The 12,275-nt window shown below is 38.9% G+C and overlaps 1 protein-coding gene across 4 annotated transcripts in view; it reads right to left on the reverse strand.

Annotated features, from left to right (window-relative positions):
• The window catches only part of PDZRN4 (PDZ domain containing ring finger 4), a 390,282-nt gene that overhangs the window by 31,491 nt on the left and 346,516 nt on the right, over positions 1-12,275 (reverse strand). The window lies entirely within an intron of this gene.

The following is a 12,275-nucleotide window of genomic DNA, read 5'->3' on the forward strand; positions in this document are numbered from 1 at the left end:
CATAGTTTAATAGTAGGTGTTGTTAGATAATTGATGGATGTGTCAAGGATTATCCTGAGGGGTTGCTGTGGTATCCTCTCTGTGACCTGTGTCACTCTTGTATTCACACACTACTGCAAGGATTTTTGTACAAAATATGCCTTGTGGGGTATCATGTGAAAAATAGTAACATTGTGGTTAATAATATAGTTGTGAAATATATGTAACAATGCTGTATGTGAAATTATGGACACTTGCTAATATTATGCTTTAGAGTCTGTGAATAAAGGTCTACAGACTAGGCATGTCAGGAGGACATAACAGGTTTTCTCCAGACAAAGGAAAGGGGCTGACATCTCAAACCAGGTGTGGCCCAAAGTCTATGGCCTTTCGTGGAGGTTGCAGCCGGAGAGAGAATTAGCATAGTAGCAAATACCAGTGTGGGAGGAACCAGCATGGAGTCTCATCTTCCAGACCTCATGTCTCCTTTACTGAGCTTGAACGAATGAACCTTATCTGGGTGCCCTTCAGAAGAATAAATTTCAAAGGATCACTGAACTATAAAGGGAGGGGGAGCAAACCCCTAAGTTATTTCACTTTAAGGAGACAAAGAAACCAAGCAATTTAATCTCTGTGAAGAGTCCTGGCCAGTCAAAAGCTGGAAAGAAGATTATGGATGAGAGAAACCATCCTGAACAAAAACTAGGCTAAGTTTTAGACTTTTAGATAAAAAGAAAAGGAGTACTTGTGGCACCTTAGAGACTAACTAGTGAGCTGTAGCTCATGAAAGCTTATGCTCAAATAAATTGGTTAGTCTCTAAGGTGCCACAAGTACTCCTTTTCTTTTTACGAATACAGACTAACACGGCTGTTACTCTGAAACCAGACTTTTAGATGCGTGTTTTCACTTTCATTTGCCAGTAGCCATCTCTACCTTTGTCTCTTTTACTTGGGATCACTTAGTCCATGCTCTTTTGTTAATAAATTTGTACTATTTTTGTTACAAATCATCAGCACTGGGTAAGTTCAGTTGTATGCTTCCAGTAAACTGTCAGGTTGGAGTGTTATATTGTCTCTGTAGAGGGATGTGAACCTAATTCTTTCTCCATGAGGGTCCAAGGAGAGGGACTGCAGGATGACAATTTTGGGCAAATTTGGGACTGAAAGGGTTGTAAGGTCAGAATACAAGGAGTATCCAAATTGGGCAAAGCCAGGGTGAGGCTTGTGGGCTGCTGGCAGGCTGCTGGGGTCAGAGCTCTGAATCAAAGCTGCACAGTCAAAAGACACTGTGGGTTACAAGACAGACATTGGCTGAACTATTTTCTGCCCTGGTGAACCCCAAATGTCACACTCCCCAATTATGAGATGATGCTAAAAACATATTCTTAGTGCTGGATGTCCCAGCTGTGGTGTCTCAGGAAAAGTACAAGTGTCAGGGGCAGACAGCAGAGTCATTACTACTACACACACCAGTACAAATATCTAGGATTTCACATGGGAAACTTATACCAAATACAAGTGTTGAATATTGTGAAATTAATAACCTTAGTAAAGAATAATCTATTATATAATAGAGTGGTTTAAGTTTGTTTGAGAAACACTGAATTTCAGCCACTGGATTTCTTTACAGCCACTCTGAAAACTACATATGGAGCTAGATTGCGTCTGGCTCTCCTGAGTGCACAAATGGGAAGAAGAGAAGAGGACAGAAGGAGACTTCTCCTCCCAGTATTACCTGGGCATGACACCAGCCCTTGCATCCAGGGAGCACAAGGACTATCCCAGTTTAGTATTTACAGCAGCACTAGCCTTCCCAAAGGGAGCAGGAAGGGTGATGGTGGGTCTGCGTTCTCTATTCCTCCCAAGCAGCAAACAGAGGTAATGCCATACCAGGGGAGTGAATGCTGCACCCTTCAATTTGAGAGGCACAGCTATATTCCCAACAAGCCAGAGACTTTGCACTGACCTAGGGCACAATGCCTTTAAAGGATAGGCAGGACGGTCTAGGGATAGAGCACTGCACTGGGACTCAAGAGACCTGACTTCTCTGCCAAGCAAGTCACTTAATCTTACCTGTGCCTCAGTTCCCCATCTGTAACATAGGGATACTACCTATCTCCTCAGCAATATTATAAGGATAAAGTCCATTAATGATTGTCAAGTGCTCATATACTATGGTGATGAGGGCCACATAAATGGATAGATGTACTGCCTCAGAATGAGCAATTCCATCACCATACTTCCTTCTCTGGAAGATTACGGCTTACAATGACAATGTTGCCAATGATTTTCATGACATTTTGACTTTTATTAGAGAAATTTTGTAAAAGGGCACTACTGCTTATTGTATTTTTGTTCCTTCCCTAGTACATAAGCACATGCTCAATATGTGTAGTGTAAATTGTATAAACTTCTGTCTTGATTTAAGACATTTCACATTTTAATAAGCTAATAAGAAAATAAGGGAAAAACTGACAGATTGGTTTTTCTTAGAAAGGATAGTTGCTTTAAATACCTATAATATGCTGAGGAGTGGAAAGGGCATGTACTATATTGCTGAGGAGTGGAAAGGGCATGTACTATATTGCAGATTTTAAAGAAGGAAGCTGAAATCTTATTTCACGAAGAAAGAGAATTACTAACAGTGACCTGATTTTGGCATTGGGAGTGAATGTATGTATACTGACTAGAGGCCCATTCAAAACCCGTAATAACTGATGCCTCCGGAGGGAAAAAGAACACTTGACTAGAATGGTACCATTAGGAAGAAATTAGAGTAACAAAACAGCTTCAATTACACCAACAAGGTATACTTTTAAAAGAATAAAGAAGCTTGTGGTCCCTTGGAGGCCTATAAGGAAGCCTAAATACACCATAAAGGACTGAGACTGGGACCTTTAAATCAAGGCAAATGAGGAGTTGTGCACAAGCTGAAATCCATTGACTTTCATTGTCCTGCCAAAACAACCTTTGAAACTCCCTGAACCGAGGATGGACAGGGACCCCAAGGGCTGCTTTGAACATAATTTCTTCAGTTTATAGTGACCTTGAAGTTCTTTTGGATGATTCATCTCAAAATACTTTTCCAATAAAGCTGTATGAATGTTTCACATTGGAAATGAACTGAACTCTTATGGAGGATGTTGGTTTAACGAGTAGAATTTAACTATTCAGGGCATGAAACAAATGAACAGGGACACATGTTCTGGTCTTGGAGTCTGAAAAGTATGTTAGGACTGTCACTGTATTTGTTTGTTTGTATTTGATCACCACCCTTTATGGGATGGAATGCATCAGGCCGGCTTGTGTATTCTGCCTGAGTTGCTGGGGCTGTCCCTTAGCTCAACAGTAGAGACTTGAGATTGTGTAGGCAAAAATCTTAAATTAATTTCCCATTGCAATGTGTATAACGGTGGTTAATGACTGTGGTACCCATGTGTATGTGGTCCTGGATAATTATAATCTCTCAAAAAGACTGGAGATTCCTCTGAATATTCCACTTTGAAATGCTGATATCTACAGCTGGAGCAGAACTGCCTGATAAAAGCTTCATGTTCTTTACTTTGCAGTCAACCAGTCTCTTACCCAGTTTAGGACAGAAGCTGAAAAAGGTCTGATGTTTGGTATGGAAACAAGTCTTCCAGAGCCAGAAGATTGCACATACAAGCTGCTAAACTAAACCTAATTTCCTTTTCATGATGTACAAGACACATTAAGTATCCTACAGCATTACTCAAACCCAAGCCTAATGTGAGAATTTTATGAGAATTCACAAAGATTTTGAATAATACATTAAATCACCGACCAACCCAAGAGTCAAGAAGCCTTGCACCTGGGGTAAATTGGCATGGCTTCAATAACTTCAACTGAGCAACACTGAATTGCACCAGCTGAGGAGCTGGTCCATAAAGCTCATTTCTCCTCCAGAGAAACATCTGACAATGGGCTTTGTGACAGCTGTCTGCTGGTGATTTTCCCCCGCTGATCTTTAACAGAAGAAAGAATGAGTCTGGCGGCAGCAGTGCGTATGTGAAAATCATGATTTTCCTCTTTAAATCCCTCTTGGGTATACATACATCTGTTTCCTCTTATTTTGTGTTTTTTGTTGTTTTGACATTTGATGACTCAACGGCCTTTCTTCAGAATTCAGTCTGAATCCTGTGAAAATTAAGACAATGTACAATGGCCCACATCTGGGGAAGGATGGGAACAGAGGGCAGAGGCTGTGGTGGGGATCTCACCCTAGCCTCCAAGAGGCAGCTGTCTCCCAACATAAGAAGTACTCCGTTGCTAATGACAGAAATCAAAACAATGCCAGAAAACAGTACTCTCAGTTTTCTGAGACTTCTTTAAAAGATTTAAGTAAATCACTTTAAGGATTGTCACCCCACGAAATTTAGGGAAGTAGGTTCCCAGGGGAGTGGTTCCTTAAAAGATGGGAAAGATGACTAAGAGGAAGAGGTCATTCTCTTGAAGGCCTGAAGAATAGGTTAAATTAGTCATCCTCCAAAGTGATGGAGTAGTGGGTTAAGGGCTATAGCCTTCTGCCTCTAGGTTAAAGGTCGTCATTCCCTTCAGTGATGGAAAACCAGTTTAAAGGCTGCCGGCCTCAGGAGACAGAGAACTGGGTTAGGAGCTGTCACCTCTTTGGAGGAAGCAAAGCTAGGTTAATACTGTCAATTCTTTAGGTGATAGGAAAGTAGGTTATAAATGTCATCCACTGGGTTGCTGTCTTTGTAGAACTGATGAAAAGAGGTTAAGGGCTATGACAGAAGACCCTGTAAACATTTGCTTTTAAGCTGGAAAATGGAAAACTAGTTGAGAGGGCTTTTATAATGAGAGCTGAAATACAAGGGCAAGAGCCACTTTTCCTTTAGAAAACATACCACCAGTTGCACATCAGCTGTCTCTGGTGAGACTCTTTTCAGAAAGGCAAAAACTTTGGGCCTCATTGCAGTATGTCTGCAAGATATTAACTTGAGAACAGACCTTAATTTAGAGTAAATTCAGAGAAGCTCTTTTTCTCCCCCTCACCCAGGATCAGACCCATGAGAGTTATTAACCTGAGGAAGACTGCAATGGAATAATTATAAACTTGGAGAAATAGTTTTCTCTAGCATTTCCTTTCTGTGCACACTGTCAAAACTCTTGTCTGAGCCCTGGTCATCTTGATTTTGAATACTTCAACCTCCTCCTGTGAGCATCAGCTATGCCCAACTACCCACCCATATCTCTTAAGTTCATTAAAATTGTGGCTACCAAGATCCTCTTTCCAGCTCATTGCTGATAAAGTCACCTCCTTTTCAAGTTCCTTAATTGGCTTTCCTTCTCCACCACCACAAACTTCTTGTCCTCATCTTCAAAGCCCTTCCCTAACCATCCATACAATCATCTAATAGTGACATTGATCCCCACTTTTGTTCTAGCAACGATGCCAGTCTCAGTCACCCACTCCTCCAATTTCCCCCCAAGCATTTTCAAACTTCAAGACATACTGCCTCAATGAGTGAGAATAACTCCCTCTCCAATCTGCAAAGCCACCACATTATCCTCTTGAAGTCCCTCCTTGTAATTCACCTCTGTCACAAAGACTACAGAAATCTGCTCTCTGATAACAGCTAGATAGGCAAACAGCCAACTGCTATTACTCTCATTGCTGCTACCGCTACAATCTGTGTATACACCTAGTCTATACAAGAACACCCTATTATTATTGTTGTTTCCCTGTTCTCCTTCCCCCTCACTCAACTGTTTGTCTTGTCTTTAAGACTGTAAGCTCTTCAGGGCATGGACTGTTATCCCTTCTATGTTTCTACAGCACCTAGCACAATGGGGCTGAGGCTTCCACAATACAAATAAATAATGTTATTTTTATACTATAAATGTAATTTTATACACTTGAGAAATAATGGGAATGGAAATGTGGAGACAAATACAGACCAGTTCTAATATACAGTAAGCTCAGTTCGCTGCTTCCTGCAAAGGAGAGGAAATCTGCAGCCCTCTACACCAGTGAAGGCCTCTGTGTCACAGGGGAGGGTAGATGGCGTTTGTACTGCTGCTGAGCGACTCTGCTGTTTTAAACATAATCAAGACTCCATTTGAACCACACTCACTGAAACTGCAAGGGGACTATGCTGAATCAGACCCTCCCCTGACTTCTCTGTCATGATCCTCCTGCAGAGTTGGAGTTACAGGTGCTTTACACCACCCAATACCCATAAGATGCTCTTTCCACTGCTGGGAGTCCTCTACCATGAGTCAAGTCAGCTTCTGCCCGTGTAACCTAAACTGAATCAATCCCTGAATCAAGGGCAACTTCATTACACAGAACAAGTTACAGTTTATTCAATAGCTACAACAACTGGAAGTTCAAAAATACTATAAAAGTTCATTATTGTGAACTTGACATTCTATTCACATTCATAGGAGAGACCATGATGCATTTATACTGGATTCTTGTCAGTGGCATTTGTACTTCTTGGGTTGCTCTAGTGCTATTCACAGTTAATAAAAGACACATACAATGACACTGCCCCCAATCTTTTTATATTTCAGTGTCCAGTCTTACACTGCAGACACTGAATTCTGTCTCCTTTTATGTCCACTTTCCTTTCTTTCCACTAACTACTTATGCTTCCATCTCGAAATGTGAAATGCATTAAGTCCAGTCTACTGTATTTGCAATAAAACTAAAACATTTCAATCAATTAGCAGGCACGGGATGTCTCCTGTTCTGATAATGTATGACAAATGAAAGGTCTGCATTTGTCTATTTCGTATATTATACATGAGAGAGACAAGGTGAGTGAGGCAATATCTTTTGGTGAAAGAGGCAAGCTTTCGAGCTCCACAGAGATCTTCAGTTCCATGGAGCTTGAAAGCCTGTCTCTTTCACCAACAGAAGTTGGTCCATAAAAGATATTACCTCACCCTCCTTGTCCCTCTCATATCCTGGGACCAATATGGCTATCTCACACTGCAGACATATATAATACATCAGACTTGAAGGTGCCTGAGACTGCATTGACAAAACAAATTTGTTGATCCCCACTTAGAATGAAAGCACTGGGCCCGCTTCCAGGATGTATTATTTAGGAAACTTAAAAAGAACAGATTACCACAGCAGAAGAAGGAAACGCTTATTGATAGAAACAGAATTCTTCATAGCAACTGCTTGCTGGAGCAGGAGCTGTCGGATTTTCTGGTAGGGCACTGGCTGCTGTGGGTGATTGGGCATACGTTTGAGTATGCTGTTCTGGCAGCATTCCACTGTGAGCAGAACTTTTCCCCCTTCTCAATGAAGAAATGGTCATTTTTAGAAAACACTTAAGTGCCCTGTCTCTTAGATCTTCTGGGTGGCTTTTAAACAGATTCCCAGAACATATATTTTGTTTCTAGAGTCTTAACTAAAGCATTGACCCATCAAAAGTATTAATTCACATGAACAAACTAACTACCATCTGATGTCAGTTAAGAAATTAAATATGAATAGAGGAAGGCTAGTTTACAGTTAAAGCACAAATCAGGGAGAGAGAAGATCTGGATTCTATTACCATCTCCACCATAAACTCTGTGTGTGTGACCATGGGCATGTCACTTATCTTTTCTATGACTCAGTTTCCCCATTTGTAATATAGGCGTAGTAATATCTACATCACAGGGATGCCATGGAACTACATCCATAAATGTTTGTAAAATGCTTCAAGATCCTTGGTTGGAACTAGCATGGAAGACACTAAAGAAGTTTTAAAAAATTATGATAAATACTGCATGCCCCAGAATATATTTTTGCTGTTTATAACAAACAACTGTTGCACAATGACAAAAGGATCATGATATGATGACAAAACGTAATAACTTTCATGATCACTAAACCTTTATAGTAGGGCTATCAAACGATTAAAAAGATTGCGATTAATCGTGAGATAAAAAATCACGATTAATTGCTGTTTTAATCACTTTGTTAAACAATAATAGAATACCATTTATTTAAATATTTTTAGATCTTATTTAGAATACAAATATTTGCACTGTAAAAAGATAAACAAAAGTATGAGGTGAATTGGAAAATACTTTCTTTTGTTTATCTTTTTTACAGTGCAAATATTTGTAATAAAAATAATATAAAGTGAGCACTGTACACTTTGTATTCTGTGTTGTAATGGAAATCAATATATTTGAAAATGTAGAAAACATCTAAATATATTTAAATAAATGGTATTCTATTATTGTTTAACAGAGCAATTAAAACTGCGATTAATCACGATTAATTTTTTAATCAAGTTAATTTGTTTTGAGTTAATTGCATGAGTTAACTGTGATTAATTGACAGCCCTTGTAGTAATGGTCCCAAACAGACACTGTGATTTGAATGCATGTGTTGTATTTCTGTAAAATGGATGAGAGTGAGAATACTTTAAGTCATTTCACCTATGTATAAACCATATTAGACCCCTCCACCTGGCCCCATTTAGCTCAACCTTCTTCAATGCAAAGGAACTCTGAGTTTTCATGTAATTCACACACCAGTATAGTGTGCCTGTAAATCCAGGCCCTGCACTAGCTCTCCAGCCTCCTTTGAGCAACTCTCACAGGCAGGAAATGAGGGGAAAGGATGCTTGTGATCTCTTGGATTAACAAGTATGTAGCAGTCTACTGTGTAAATTGTGAGGAAACCCCCTAGCGCATTTACAGTTTTAAAAGATGAGGTCACCAGAGCCTAGTGGAGGGGTTATTAGGTCCTATTATACAAAAGGATGAGGAGAGAGCAGCTGGGGTGGAGGAATCCCTCAAACCCCACTGCTGGTGGGAAATCAGACACACAGAGCTTTCCCTCCAAGCCCTGCACTCTAGAGGGCATGAAAAGGCTGTCAATTCTACTTTAAAGCTCTAATATCCAGGGCACCAACAATCCTCCTATTGAGAACCTCACAAAAAGATAGGATGATTTGGGACATAGGGGTATACTTTGAAGGACACTGGAGGGAGGTAGAATATGGAAGCCTCCCTAGATTCTGGTCAGTTTCTATACCTTTGAGTGATTATCCAAACTGCCTGGCTACAAATTGATCCAAAGTTACCCACCACTAGTTACAATCATTTGTAATGTCAGAAAAAGAAAGAAAAATTAGTCTCCCCCCGCCGGATTCTTTCATGTGAGTGTTTGCAGAGCAGCAATTTTAATACAGGCTAATCATGTTGTGCTGTAATCTAGGACTGTAAGAATTACAATTATAAAATAAATCAAGGTTCATTGACTCCTGTATATATTTTGCTTCAAGGACTCACCCAATACCTGATGCTTCAGAGGATGAACTGTAGTTTTCACTATAAAGTTTGGAAAGAAAATATAAACAATACAATAAAGCAAAACAGAAATGACTATTTGTATCTCAGCTCTTCTTTGCGATCTGAATAAAGCCTAAGAAACTACTTTAATTTTCATCCTGCTAATGGCACTTGTTACAAAATGATTAATTGAAACAGCAATGGCCAAGAGCAGAGTAATTTAAAGAATAGGTGGATAAAGAATGAGCTGAGAAAAATATCAATTTCTATTTTGTTTTATACTTAAAAAAACCCAAACAAACCTAACTTCACAGTGGAAACTACATTTATTCCATTGAAGCATCAGGTATTAGGCCATTTCTGGAAGTCAGTGGGACTACTCACATAATTAAAGTTAGGAATGTGCTTAAGTACCTTTCTGTATCAGGACCTCTATGAGGTGAAATGATCTTCTGGGGTGTTATATGTAGTTATGACTTGGCTGCTCTGTATACTTTCAATCAGGATTATCATACTCTCTTAACACAGACAGCTTAATGTTACCTGCTTCTTGCTAGTGGTTTTCTATAACTCGTGGAAACCAAGTAAGGGAATCTCTTCCAGTGTCATAAATTTGTCCAATAATCTTATGCTATTGTCACCTCTCTTATTCTGATTCCAGACTTGGAAATGCTTTGGGCCTCCTGATCATTATAGACCAGCATTCCATATGGCAGACTGCACTGACCGTAGCACTCTAATGATGCTCTCTCTTTTACCTATATAACTGGTAGAATATCCCCTTTCAGAATGGAGAATCACTGAACATTTAGGCTGCTGCTTCTTGTAAAGCTTAAACCTCATACTCCCGTGTCTGAAGTACACAAGTTATTTGCAAGCATTAGCTAATAAATCTGCTGGCAAAATCAAAGTAGATACTACAAACAATGTCTGAGATAATACACATTATCTCTGTGGAGGGAACTAAAATAAAAGTACAGCAGAGAAAGACTGTGGAACTGTATTAACCTGTCCTCCGCCCATAATCAAGCCCTATGATATTAAAAATCTAACAGCATCATCATGCTTCCAAAAGCATAGGGTCAAATTCAGAGGGGCTATCAATGCTGATGGAAATTACACACCAATAAATTGGTGTGGGTGTAAAATGGTGTGATGAACACACTGAGGAAACAAGAGTGGGTTTGTAGCAGAAGGAGCAATTAGCAGGAGATTGAAAAATGTTTCCTAGGCTTTATTTTATACCACCATTTCTATCACCTCTTAATTTGTCTGACAAGGCAGGAAAGGTGAATGTCATGTTCTGATGACAACAGTATGTACTTCACAACAAGTAAAAGTGCATCCTGAAAACAGAAGTTTGGTGTTTTAAACAAAACCTCACAGTTTAGGTCCCTAATCCAAATTATGTTTTCATTCCTGTTTCACAGATTCATTGTAGGCAGAATCTTTGTTTACCACTTCTATCTTTGACAATGGATGGGAGTAATGGGATGAAACTGAAAAAAAAGGAAATGAAATCTGAATTCCAGGAAAAATAACGTCAACAATGAACTTTAGACATTACTGATCATTCTTCACCAGACCACTTATCTCCATGCAGATGCAGGAAGTTGGTGGATCCGTCACTGAACTTTTAACAAAGGAATTTCAGTAATTCTATTTCTGGGGCCAATATTTTAGATTCTGGTCTTTTAGGAGGCCCTTTAAAAATATGTTGATTAAGTAATCCTGTATGGTTGGTCGTTTTTTTAAAACATGCCAGTCAGGTAAATTACTCTCCCAAATAATCTCCATAGGTAATCACTGGAGCCGTTTAAAAACAGGACTGAACAAAACACTTAAGAATATAGTGTGTGTAAGGAACATTCCTAAATTGGCAGAGGGGTGTCCTATATTAGTGGCTCTCAACCTTTCCAGACTACTTTCAGGAGTCCGATTTGTCTTGCATACCCACAAGTTTCATCGCACTTAAAAACTACTTGCTTACAAAATCAGACATAAAAATACAAAAGTGCCACAGCACACTATTACTGAATAATTGCTTATTTTCTCATTTTTTACCATATAATTATAAAATAAATCAACTGTAATATAAATATTGTACTTACATTTCAGTGCATAGAATATAGCGCAGTATAAACAAGTCATTGTTTGTATGAAATTTGAGTTTGTACTGACTTTGCTAGTGCACTTTATGCAGCCTGCTGTAAAACTAAACAAATATCTAGATGAGTTGATGTACCCCTTGGAAGACCTCTGTGTACCCCCAGGGGTACGCCTACCCCTGGTTGAGAACCACTGGCTTACATGACCTAATAGGCTTAAATGACCAGAGTAGATGATTTTACATTTCCATCTCTAATTTCTTTTATTCTATGATAAATCCAGCTCAGAACAATAAATCTTTATTAATATCTGCAATATCAGAAATGGAAAGAGAACAGAAATTTTCCGTTCAGTGGAAAAGTTCATTATTTGTCATGCCTAATAACAATTAAACATAAAAAACTCTAACACTTCGTCTTTATGATAACTGCCTGTTCAGGGTAGACCACTGTAAAGGATCAGTTTACATGAGAGATTATATAAGGAAAATGCCTATGTCTTGAGCCCTTTCTTAAATGTATCAATGAAAACATTAGAAAAGCTTAAGATTCCATAGGGAAGGCAAGTCAGACTGAATGAAAACTAAGTTTCCATAGATCTAAGAATTATCAGAAGGCCACATAGACTTACATTCTCCTGTTAGAGGATTTTCCAGGAAACATGTTAATGTCTATATAACACAGGCTAACTATAGGATATTCATGAGAAGTGTTTAGTATACATAATTGTGTAATGCATCTACAATAAATGTTGGAGGCCAACATACAGGGTTGCACTCCATTCATACACAAAAGAATAAATTAAAGTTTCAATGTTTTCTGTAGATTTAATTTACCAAACACTGGCCACTGTATTGTTCAAAAAGAAGTATTTTTAATAAAAAAAACCAGCACTCT

This window comes from Natator depressus, chromosome 1 (assembly GCF_965152275.1).
Source record: "Natator depressus isolate rNatDep1 chromosome 1, rNatDep2.hap1, whole genome shotgun sequence".
Lineage (NCBI taxonomy): Eukaryota > Metazoa > Chordata > Testudines > Cheloniidae > Natator > Natator depressus.